Below are 10877 nucleotides of genomic sequence, written 5' to 3'. Positions count from 1 at the left end.
AGGCCCTTCTCGGACGGTGACGTCAGGACATGCCCGACAAATGAGGCTATGGACACTTAACTCCCCAGACAGGATCCAAATCAGCTGCTTTCTGCTCGGTCTCCTGGGCTATAGCCTACAATGCACCATGGTTTCAACCTTATGATTTCCATTGACAACTCAATGGTCTTGGTAACAGACAATGGACCAAGTAAACTCAGTTCAGGAATTCACTTTTCTCTTGTTCACTGGTCTGCTGCCTGTGTCAGTCAAGGCAACATMTTGTGTGACAGACACCTGAATCACAAAACCATGTGATGTGACAGACTGTAATCCCTGTGCTAAAGAAGTTTAGTAGGAGCCAAAAGCATGTTTAGAGTCTGTACCGCCATGGCACGACGGGTAGAGACTTCAAGTGAGAGAAGGGTACTATCTACATCACATGCCTTCGCTCCCGGACCCATCCGGTGAATATGCTGGTCCCAAACACACACACTACCCCCCCTTTACCAGCATGCGTCACCCATCTCCCAGCCTCAGGAGACTCGGCCCCCCGGGGACAGGGAGATTAACACATGACAGAGCTTGTTAACCCTGGACAAAGAGATTTGCTAATCCTGTACGATCAGGCCGACTGTCCTCCAGCGCCGGCCCAGAGACTACCCACAGAGACAGAGAGCGCCCAGGACAGAGGCCTAGTGTGTCCCAGAAACCAAACAAAAAGACCTGGCTCCATCACAACAATGGAAAGATGGAGCCGACAACAAACAAGGTCCCAACAGCGCACAGTCTAGCTACAGTAGACCGCTGAGAGGAACAGCGGGGTGGGTGTGATCTTGACCATGCCGATATTGATCGTGGGGGAGAAAGTGAGGATGTGGGCTACTCAGATGGTGAGAAGTGTCAGTGCATTAGAGAGGCAGACAGGGACCTGTTCCACTGATGGGGTCCCTTGCCTGGGGGTTAGCCACCAATGAGGCTGGTGTGGAGGGACTGAAGGAGAGGGTAATGTGTAACTTGAAGAGCAGGTCCTTCTCCATAATGGGCAGTGACAGACTCCACTCAGGGGGTAAATGACATTAGGCCAGATAGAGCCAGCTGGTGGGTTGGATCGATGACACCAGATAGGAYGGAGAGGAACAAGGCAGGCATCTGGAYGGGACAGCAAAACATACCCTTGAGGSTYCRGCTCTCTAGCAGCCACTCACTACTGGAACTGACTCTGGCCATAAGAGGATTATGTCCTCCTGTTTGAAGCAGAGCAGGCACGTTCCAGATGGAATCTGATCCCTCGCAGGTTGTCAACACCACCAGGGCTAACCAGGGCTTTTCAACAAAATAACAGCTAGGCTAACACCACATAAAACTGTACCTARCCATTACCCAGAAATGTACATGGTATTTGGTGCTTGGGTCAAAAGGCTTCTTAAATAGAAATTACAGGACAATAGCATTTCAAATGACTCAAAACATCTGACAAATCTCCCCCCGTCAACTCTCATAACTGTAGCCATAATTCTGTCATCGGGAACTTTAGGCATCCATGTCATGCCAGACCGGCCCATGGTGTAGACTGGCTGCCACAGCACTGACATAATGCTGATTGAATTGGGCAGAAAAAAATGAAACACAACTGACGGTAAACAGGTGGAAACCATGGCAATACTTACAGTGCATTCGGAAAGTATTCAGACCGTTTACTTCTTCCACATTTTGTTATGTTACAGCCTTATTCTAAAATATATTAAATCGTTTTCCCCCCCTCATCAATCTACACACAATACCACACAATGACAAAGCGAAAACAGGTTTAGAAATGTTTGCAAATTACAAATAAAAAACAGAAATACCTTATTTACACAAGTATTTAGACCCTCTGTTATAAGACTCGAAATTGAGCCCAGGTGCATCCTGTTTCCATTGATCATCCTTGAGATGTTTCTACAACTTTGAGTCCACCTGTGGTAAATGTAATTGACTGGACATGGTTTGGAAAGGCACACCTGTCTATATTAGGTCAGAGCAAAAACCAAGCAGGTCGAAGGAATTGTCCATAGAGCTCCGAGACGAGATTGTGTTGAGGCACAGATCTGCAGAAGGGTACCAAAAAATGCCTGAAGCATTGAAGGTCCAAGAACAGTGGCCTCAATCATTCTTAAATCATTTCTTTCACTTACTTGCTGTGCTGTTTCGTTGTTCATTTGTTCAGTCGTTTCATTCTCAACCAGGATTTCTATGGAACGCCGTTTGGGTCATTGTGTGTCAAAAAGATACAAAAAGATAACACTATTTGACGTGTCAAATAAGCTTGTTGACCAATCAGGACCTGAATATGACTGCACGTCACATAATAATTTAACGGGTTCATTAATCTTTTACGTAGTTATTACACTACCACTCGTATTTCATGTGTCACAACGATTCATCGATACATATGCTATGATGCTGGTAAAGTTGTCTCGCGCACCTACAGAGCTGGCATAAAAAAAGATAGCTAGCTCATGGATGCAAACATTGTTCTTCCCCAAAAACATAGCAAACATGTCATCACCTAAAATAACCCTAATTTATAAGACAGTTCTTATTTTATTAATGGGGGTCGGACCCATCTATGTGAAGCTAGCCACAATAAGCATTAGCCACAATAGTGGACTTTGCGTTAGCCTTCAAAATAAAAGTATGTTATTGACAGTGATGCAATTGAATACAAATAGTAGAATTATGACATATTTAGCATGATCTATTCAATTGAGGTTGGAATGTTATATAAATTCAACAAAGGACAATGTTAATCTGACAAAAATCTGTTGAAATCACACTGGATGTATTATACTTTAGAATTGCATTGGGGGGTATACTTATTTCACTGTACAGCCTTACCTATGGATTGTGAATAAATGACATGGGGTATCAGTCTACCCAGTGACACCCAGAGAAYATTAGCGTCGTAGCTCTTATTGTGGGACTCTGAAACAACTGAATTGAGCCACATTCATTGTCTGCCTATGTGTATTGAACACTATTCCCGAGGAAAAACAATACTGCGTGGATGTTTTGGAGTCTGATAACTCTGAGGAGGACGTTGGGAAAAAATATATTGGGTATTGAGTAGACTGATACCCCATTTCATTGATCCCCAATCCWTAGGTAAAGCTGTACAGTGCAATATGAATGTCAATACACACAATAGGCTGACTGGGGAGGTGATTTCTCACAGTCCCGCGATAAGAGATACAATGCTAATATTTGCGTAAACTCTTCACAGTTGTGTTCTGTGGGTGTCACCGAGTAGACTGATAACCCATTTCATTGATTCATATTCCAACCTTGTTTAACATTATGGAGTCTAAATATGGCATGATTCCACCAATTGTAACCTTATGCATCACTTTCAAAAGAGGTACTTTTATTTTGAAGGCAAACCGAAAAATCCACCATTGTGCCTAATCCTTATTGTGGCTTGCTTCACAATACATAACCTGGTCCGGTCAAGCCTCACCAGCCAGATGAAGCTAGCTGGCTGCTTATAACCCTGTTACCCAAAGCTAACATTAAGTAGCTGGCTAGCTATTTATTTTCATGAACTGAAGTTCAATTTCAATAGGTGACCTAGCTAATACTTACAAGGATTCCTAAATCATTGCTAAGAACAATGAAAATGACTGCAGTTTCTTCTGGTCATTGTTTTCRGGCTGGTTGTATTGGTGCTAGGTAGCAAGCTAAAGCTAGCTACCCCAGAAGTTGCGGTCGAACAAATAATGCTTTATTACCAACACGGTATTGTAAACACATCGTTCGTGGCCGGTATTTGCAGACTTTTCTGTACAGCTTAGACAGTGCTACTGATAGTAGTGGTGACGCATGGCTTTGCACGTGCAAATTCAGAACACACACATTTCTATAACAGAACTCTGTTATTTGACGTGTATCTTTTTTGACACGCAAAGACCAAATGGCGTTCCATAGTATGTTGTGACGCTATTACTGTGCAACTCCGATAGGGCAACATCTGAAAAATAGCGCACTTGGTAGTATGTACCGGTGCTCAACCAGAGGGTGAAAGCCAACATCACGCACACAGAGAACTGTTAATTGTCAAGGGCAATGAATTGCATTATCCTGGCAATGGATTTCGCCTTTGAGATTACTCTTTCAAATGACTGCTCGATCCACACAGCATACATTGTGGGCTAGGGTTGTAGGAATACTGTGTTGCACTCGTAGTGCAAAATTTTATGTGGCGTCATTTTGTCATGTAACTAGGTTATATAGGTATGCACATGAGCTTTGACATCGGTTTTGCACATCGGCGTTAAACTAGACATCGGGCCGATACCGATGTTGCATTTTTAGCTAATAACGGACGATTCTGATAGATTTACTTATATATCGTGTATCCCTACTAGAAACCAGCAAGCCTTTAGTTTCTGACAGTATTAAAGATAATTTCCATGTTGAGTAGACGTTATGGCCATATCRCAGCCAGGCAGCAACCACAGCAATCCAGGCAAAATTCTGAAAGTGGTGAGGTAGGCATAGCAACAGGGCTCTGAACCATGTCCATTATCCAGCGTCCCACTGGAAGAATTCAGAGCCTCAACACAGAAAATTAATTACTGCAGCTGCTGGCATATATACCCTCAAAACTGCGCAGCAACTGTCAGGACTGACAACTGTGATACCACTGAAGCAGCTATCTTGGCTGGACCAATGTCCGTAGCAGAATTATCAGGCCTTTATCTGGAAAGTACACATTACAGTAGTGACGACCATGGCAAACAATGGAGTGGCACTGCAGAAACCACTACTACAGTCCCAAGTCTGTGGTTAAAATAATCTCACGACTGCAGGCCAGTTGCCAGCTCTGACTTTACTCATAAGCGATGGTGACAGAAAGTGCCAAAGGTCATACAGTTCAGGCCACTGAGCAATAMAAGCAGTAGAGACAGCATCCAAGATGGCCGATTCATGGACCGTCTATATCCGAGTTGCATACGGTTTAATCTGACTTCTATATGGGGCCGTCTATGGGAATTGTCTTTCTGGGCCAGACATCAGTTAAACTGCAGTACCGAAGCAAGACTGTAGGTGCAGTCGAAAGTGTGCTTCCAGACCGGAACCCTGGGCCTTGGTTCAGCCTGAGAGGGATCTGGTGAGTAGGGGACCAGTCCAGGGCAGGCAGAGRACACACCAATTTGAATATGTACAGTTTGGGGACGTCACTGAATCAACTTATTTAGCCTACTACGCCTGAGGGTAAGCCGAGCCACAAATTACTGTAGGCATCTCCCTGACAGCCCATGGCATAGGTCAGAGGAAGGGCAGAGCAATCACCCCAGAATGCTATGGTATGAATTCCGCATGGAATTGCATCTCTCCTGATTGTAGACATCTAAGCCCTTCTTTGGCCAACTGTTTCASCAGGCTTACTAAAACATGTGCACGGCATTAAAGGAGAGACTTAAAATAGGTGTGACAGACAATGTAATAACCAAAATGCCTGCGGAGACATGAGTGGAAGAGGAATCCATTTTCAGCCTATTGTGAAAGTGAGGTGGGCAAGGGGAATTTGGTACCAAATGTCACAATGCTGGCACATTGGTTGAAAGTACAAAAATAACACTCTTTTGCTAAAACAAGATAAAGGATATTGAACCTGAAATCTGTCTTATAATTTGATTCATAGACATGACAGATACATTTTTAAAAAACGTAACAAGCCAGCAGCACTTGGGTAAAACAGGATCTACATTTAATTTCAAATGAATGCATTAGTCCCATGTCTGAGCGTGTCTCTATCCCGCTGCCTCATTCACTTGCTTGCTTTGTGAGTCAGCCATCGCTCATTAATGCACCAGAGGGTTGACTAGCATGTTGGAGCCTCTCTAAGCCAGACAAGGCCATGCCCGAAAAGTGCTCACAATCACCCTGAGATGCAATTTATTCCCGAGTGGCATCAATACCTCATGGCAGATCATTGCAAAATATTGACCTACCAATGCCCACTACCCCACCCTATATCGCTCATTGTCAGCCGAACATCAGGGGCAGAGGTTAGGCCTGTGGGCCATCTATAAGGATTAGTTGTAAATGTATATGGTACCTGCACGTTGAGGGTTTTGGAGACTAACATTATTCACCATTGTTCTTTTGGAGAGAGGAGTGTGGTCTGGTTGCATAACATTAACACAAGCAAAAAATAGCTCCAAGTTCATGGCCTGAAGCCACAATGTTAGCCTATATGRTAGAGTTTGAACAAATTGTGTTTTATTGCATTGAGAGTACAGTACTTGTCATGTCTCACGTTCTAATAATCATAAGAATTGGGTGAGCCTTCAAAGACCTCTCAACCTAATAAAGTATAGCACTTAAGCCATTCTACAAAAGTAGCCTGACTAATGCAAAAGACTAWCAGAATTAGCCTAAATTACCCAACATTTCGCCTGGGGCAACGAACGAAGCCGTTCTCACTAGAGACCACTTGGCCGCACAGAACAATAGGCGTCAGCCATGGAGGTGCCACCGCCCCATTCTTCCCCTTCCAATTGCAATCGAATTCCGAATCTAAACATCCTCTTTATGGCTTGAGCCGCTCACTGGCAGAAGGAAAATGCAACGATTCACTTGCTCCTACTCTCGTTTTTGTGCGACCCAACAGACTCGTTCAGTTAGCAAGTAGCCTATTTGGTCAAGTTAACGTTTATGTCATGAATCTTGCCCTCGAGGCATAACTGAGCGGTTTCCGCTAGATAAGCMAGCTGCAAAGTCAAAATTTGCTTTATTTGAAACAATCACGAAAACAAAAGTGTGCTTTTTGGTCTTAATTTAAGGTTGGACATTAGGGTTAGCAGTGTGGTTAAGTTTAAAATCAGATTGTATGACTGTGGTTGTGCCAGCTAGTGACCACTCTGCAGACCTGCCTCCAGAACAAGATTCATGACGAAAAACGCTAACCTGCGTTTGCAATAGGAAATCATGAATTGGACTTGCAATGTCGACAAAGACATTCACCCACTATCTATGATTATTAACCCATTGTTAACACATTATTAACCCATTCTACCCAGACTAACTACCAAAATCTAATATTTTAGGAAACGAAAAACAATTGTTAAAGCATCACATCGTAACTTGCATTTGATATTTTCTGTGATTTAAGTGTAAATGTAATTACACAGCTAGCTAGCATGCTAACGCTCAACCAGTCTCTAGACTTACCAACGCAGTGTAGCTAGCTATAGCTTGATCTCCAGCTACGCCCAGTGTTTGACAATATCCTCCGACTCCTTTCAGAATCCTCGAATACAAAGTGTAACAAATTGGAAAATGAAACCGAACAAGATGAGAAACAGACCAAAGTTACCAAGAAACTTCTGTCGACCGCCGATTTCAGAAGTGATGCACGTCCCTTCCAAAGAAAGGAAAAGCGATTTGCAGTCCACGCACACACACTCTACTGGCCGGGAAGGATGGACAGGCGGAGAGGGTTTTACCACGGGATTGCGCGCGGGGGTGAAATTGAAAGGGATGAATAGCCAAGTAACTCGACTTTCTCCAGCTCACAACCAATCACTACCCCGGCTGGGATTTATTCAAATGAGGAATGATGTCACCCTACTTTCTTTCTTTCCATCCTTCCCAAGTTGCACSGGTTGTCTCCCCCTTCCCGTATCCCTCCACCAGTTTTCCCGCGTCCCCTCCCTCYATGCCKACTCCACGCTCATCMTGCACACACCTCCTGCAGTTTCTTTTCAACGGTGCATTCTCTCCACACAATGGTGGCATGTTAGAATTCTCCATTGGTTCTGGACCACTGGATGCTGAGATTTCAGCCACAAAGGGTACCACAGCATAGTCTGTCATATTTTGATTTCTTAGGTCTCACTGCCATTAAGTTACTCCCCATATTATCTAATATGGTAATGAACAAACATCTTTATTGGTTCTACAAGGACTAAAATGTTTCTGCTGCCACAATCATATGAATATTGATTGCACCTTTTAGCATGAGTGGTAAAGTTAAAGAATCAGGTAATATAATCATATCCATAAACACTATCTTCACAGAGATATTAAAACCTAGGTTTATTGCAGTGGCACATTGTTTATTGTAAGGACAGATATCTAATCTGTTGCAGACAAGCCCCCACACAGACGAGACCAAACATGTTTGACCTGTCAAAGAAGAGGCTGCCACAAGAATCACCAGTGCATAAAGATACACAATTTTATGTCAGATTGTAACAGAGTCAGAGACATGGCGGAATCGAAGGAGACAGAAACAAGATGAAGAGGGAATAGAAACAGAGGAAGGTTGAAGGAGCTGCCGCTGTCTGTAGTGTTTTCCCCCAGACACAATTGTCTCCCTTTACTGATTGTGGGCGTTTTTTCATAGGCTTTGTCTGTGTATGCCGCTCCTGTCTTCACACAGACTTCTGAGACAGTCTCGGTGGGCATGCTGCCTGTCCGTCTGCACTGCTGTTGTTCAGCTCTCCCAGTGCAGCCAGAGCTGTCTACATGAGCCAGGCTTTTGTGCCAGGGTCTGCACTGACTAGGCAGCATTGTGCTTCACATTGTGTCCCTTCAGCTCTCACCCTATGGAATTCATCATAACACACACACACACAAACACACACACACACTTCCCCAGGATGTTTACCTCGGTGAACAGTTGCTCAATGGTGCGCTGACCTGTGTGGTTGTGTTATTGTTACAACTGTCACTAGGCAATGTAAAGTAGCCTTGTGCTGCTACGCCTTTGTTGATATGCTAAGATTGATATCGCTTGTTTTGTAATTCTATCATGCAATACACCAACCCCCCTTCAGCTCTCTCGCACTTCTCTCTCTCTCTCGAAATGATCAGCAAAGGTAACCCTCTGGCCCACACCTACACAATTAGTTACACGGCCTTGACTAACATGACTTTCAATAAAAACACACACACAACACAACACCACACACACACACACCACACAACACACACACACACACACACCACACCACACACACAACACACACACACCACACACACACACACCATCACCACACACACACACACACACACACACAAAAACACAGTACACACACACACACACACACACACAGCAGTTAAACAGACCAAAGCAGACAGTAGAAATGTAGTGAAGGAAATGTATTGTGAGGTAAGCAGAGAAGTAGAAACATAGAAAAAACACTAAACAGAGGTACCACACACACACAAGAACTACCACACAAAGTAAAGAGAGGGAGAGGAAAAACAGAGAAAGGCAAGGAAAAGAGGGTGGGAGTTAGGGGGTCCTATACTATGTTCGGCCTGCCAGAGATGGACGTATTGGCTTGGTGAAACAGGCACAACAAAGAGAGGAAGTTTTTTTCCCACACAGGCTGTGGTGCGCTGCAGTGGAGACAGGAAGGGGCAGGGCAGTGTACTCGCCACCTAGTTCCCCTGTTATTTATCTCATTGTTGTTTCTCCTTGGCCAGCAGCCCAGCTGGGGCAACGCAGCACAAAAGAACTGGCGCACACTCAGTCAAACAAAGCCAAGCCTCTGGATGTTGTTGTGCTAAATTTGACAAGGAATACACACTAACACCTGCGAGCAGACACACACACAAGCTTGAGTGCTGTAATACAGGCTGTTCTCATATCAGTCAAATCACACAAAGGAGGAAGCAGGTATTGTGCAAAAAAATCAGACATAGTCAATATGTCAGACATAGTCAATATCCTCAAAGGACATTCACAGACACGTGTTTCTGGTCGAGAAATGGACTTAGAATATCTAGGACGTAAACATTACAACACGACACACAGTACATGGTAGCCTGTTCATCATTRCATGCCTCTGAATACCATGTTCACAAGTTAGCACACGCCAGCAGTGCACCTGCTTCTGTTCTGTGTGAGCATGGGTTCCCAGGAGAACAGAACGTGCCAACACAGCATTACATTAACATGCTGCATACTAACACACTTGAAGAACATGTAACACAAAATCAGCACTGACTATATACTTACGACTACAGTCAATAATAACCTAATCTCACTGCGACATGCTGACTTGCACGTTTATGTTAAAACAAAATGTCATAATATAACATTTCAGATAAACAAAGATTGCTGTATCATACAACTGTATTATGCACACAGCCTAGTAAAATTCACAACTCATGTTATCACCTAGTTTCACTCTAAACACTAAAATAGAGGAGGCCTCGTGTCTCATGCGGCTAGCTTTAGAGGACTTTTTGTTTAATTGGTATTGTYACCCTGAAACCTGATGATGTCCAGGCAGGCCAGTTTCTGGTTGATGGGTTAGTGGGAGTGCTTCCCAGCCCTTTCTGGCTGCWTCCTGCTGTTAATAATGCATGCTGCTACTAAGGGTATCGGACAGCGGCCCCTCTCTATACCACTCAGACGAAGCTACATTATAAGCACTGACTGTGCAGATCTCTGCACTGATCTTCCCTCCCCATCTYGAAGTGTACTTTTTAATTATGTGCATTTATCTAGACTCATCTCGGCCATGTTATCTCCTTTCACTTATTTTTTGTTTTGCGATGTGCAAGTGTACTGGCGTGTGGTAAATTTTGGCCCCTTAAAAACAAGCTACTTTAAACTATTTACCTCTCATCCCCTTTGTTTCTGTTTTCTCTCCTTTCTTTATGGCCTCAGACAGCTATTTATTTCCTTTGACTGGCTRACTGGTAGAGGTTATGTWGAGTCAGACAAGAGGTTACTTTCTCCCTCTAGTGGTGCTATCATACCACCACAGTCACAGGGGCACTGTACTGGGCAGGCACTGRCATGAGAAGCAATGATGATCTGATCAAGTACAATTCACCATGAAWCCATATACATAGAAAACTRTCTTAAAGCAAGTTTGTCACATTACCCT

General features: G+C 43.8%; 1 protein-coding gene across 1 annotated transcript in view; it reads right to left on the bottom strand.

The window, feature by feature from the left end:
• Positions 1 to 7590, bottom strand: part of LOC139029391 (transcriptional regulatory protein AlgP-like) — a 24989-nt gene extending 17399 nt beyond the window's left edge. The window contains exon 1 of the mRNA XM_070449193.1: positions 7198 to 7590. The gene's annotated coding sequence lies outside the window, so the exon portion shown is untranslated. The remainder of the gene's footprint in view (positions 1 to 7197) is intronic.
• Between the last annotated feature and the right edge of the window lie 3287 nt (positions 7591 to 10877).

This window comes from Salvelinus sp. IW2-2015, linkage group LG20 (genome assembly GCF_002910315.2).
Source record: "Salvelinus sp. IW2-2015 linkage group LG20, ASM291031v2, whole genome shotgun sequence".
NCBI classification, from domain to species: domain Eukaryota; kingdom Metazoa; phylum Chordata; class Actinopteri; order Salmoniformes; family Salmonidae; genus Salvelinus; species Salvelinus sp. IW2-2015.
This window is presented reverse-complemented; position numbering and strand designations above follow the sequence as displayed.